Source organism: Neodiprion pinetum, unplaced genomic scaffold (assembly GCF_021155775.2).
Source record: "Neodiprion pinetum isolate iyNeoPine1 unplaced genomic scaffold, iyNeoPine1.2 ptg000191l, whole genome shotgun sequence".
NCBI classification, from domain to species: domain Eukaryota; kingdom Metazoa; phylum Arthropoda; class Insecta; order Hymenoptera; family Diprionidae; genus Neodiprion; species Neodiprion pinetum.
The window spans coordinates 17,501-19,274 of record NW_027184581.1 but is presented as its reverse complement, the minus strand read 5'-3'; the positions used below and the strand labels follow the sequence as shown (position 1 = coordinate 19,274).

The window sequence follows — 1,774 nt, the reverse complement described above, 5'->3', positions numbered from 1 at the left end:
TGGGCCGACGGGACTCGACGAAGTTTCGGTCCGAGTCGACAGAAAGGCGATGCGCGGCGTCCCGGAGTCGATCCGGACAGACGGGACTTGTAAAACTTTCGGTCCGAGTCGACCGAGAGGCGATGCGCGGCGTCCCGGAGTCGATACGGGCCGACGGGACTCGTTGAAGCTGCGGTACGAGTCGAGCGAAAGGCGACGCGCGGCGTCCCGGAGTCGATCCGGACAGACGGGACTTGTGAAAATTTCGGTCCGAGTCGAGCGAAAGGCGACGCGCGGCGTCCCGGAGTCGATCCGGGCCGACGTCGACTTGTGAAACTTTCGGTCCGAGTCGACAGAAAGGCGATGCGCGGCGTCCCGGATTCGATCCGGGCCGACGGGACTTGTGAAAATTCCGGTCCGAGTCGAGCGAAAGGCGACGCGCGGCGTCCCGGAGTCGATCCGGACAGACGGGACTTGTGAAAATTCCGGTCCGAGTCGAGCGAAAGGCGACGCGCGGCGTCCCGGAGTCGATCCGGGCCGACGTCGACTTGCGAAACTTTCGGTCCGAGTCGACAGAAAGGCGATGCGCGGCGTCCCGGATTCGATCCGGGCCGACGGGACTTGTAAAAATTACGGTCCGAGTCGACAGAAAGGCGATGCGCGGCGTGCCGGAGTCGATACGGGCCGACGGGACTCGTCGAAGCTGCGGTACGAGTCGAGCGAAAGGCGACGCGCGGCGTCCCGGAGTCGATCCGGACAGACGGGACTTGTAAAAATTTCGGTCCGAGTCGACCGAAAGGCGATGCGCGGCGTCCCGGAGTCGATCCGGGCCGGGAGCCTGTCGGAACATCGTCATATGAGCCTCGGTTAATTTCGACAAAGTTCCCGGAGTTCGAAATTTTTTCGATAGCCCGCGGAGGTTTCGCCCCGTAAGCCGACCGTGCTACCACCGTACCGGCGCCGACGTCCTAGCGGCCAGGCTCCTACTAGTAAGAGGAGCGAGTCGGTCGGGCCGGTCTCCCGTCGTCCGCCTGCTACGCCGTACCGGTACGTGCTCGAGCACGATACGTACTTCGGCGTAGACCAGGAGCGGGCGTTCGCGGACCGTTCCGTGCCTCGTACCAAAGAAACTACGCGACTCGCGTTGTTTCATCTATCGTCACTGCATTACCGCGGGTCGGTGTCTCAGACCGAATGGCCCTTGACGCGGTACCAAGAAGTTCGGCTCTCCGTGAAACACGGAAGGCCGAACGCTCCAACGCACGCGTCAACTCGCTTCTTTCCGAGCGTACACTCAAAGACCAGAGATGTTATAACAACGTATCCCAGACGCTTTCAATCTAGCCGACGGGTACGGGAGATCGTTCGAACGCTTATAAGCCGAGTGTCGAAGGTGGCGGCACACGGATCCGGGGCTGCCTGCGTGCAGTCCCGAAACTTACAGTAGACGCGCGGCCGACCGGGCTACGAGACCCGGTCGGCGATGGGTGGCGCACGTCCGAGCCGAGATTTTGTATCGAAGCTCCCTGGTTGATCCTGCCAGTAGTCATATGCTTGTCTCAAAGATTAAGCCATGCATGTCTCAGTGCAAGCCAAATTAAGGTGAAACCGCGAATGGCTCATTAAATCAGTTATGGTTTCTTAGATCGTACACACATTTACTTGGATAACTGTGGTAATTCTAGAGCTAATACATGCAAACAGAGTTCCGACCAGAGATGGAAGGAATGCTTTTATTAGATCAAAACCAATCGGCGGCGGGTACGTCCCGTCCGCCGTTTACCTTGGTGACTCT

At 59.6% G+C, this 1,774-nt stretch overlaps 1 non-coding gene across 1 annotated transcript in view; it reads left to right on the top strand.

Annotated features, from left to right (window-relative positions):
• Nucleotides 1–1,502: 1,502 nt before the first annotated feature.
• Nucleotides 1,503–1,774, top strand: part of LOC124224616 (small subunit ribosomal RNA) — a 1,916-nt gene continuing 1,644 nt past the window's right edge. The window contains exon 1 of the ribosomal RNA XR_006884893.1: nt 1,503–1,774. This exon is cut by the window's right edge and continues 1,644 nt beyond it. This is a non-coding gene — a ribosomal RNA (small subunit ribosomal RNA).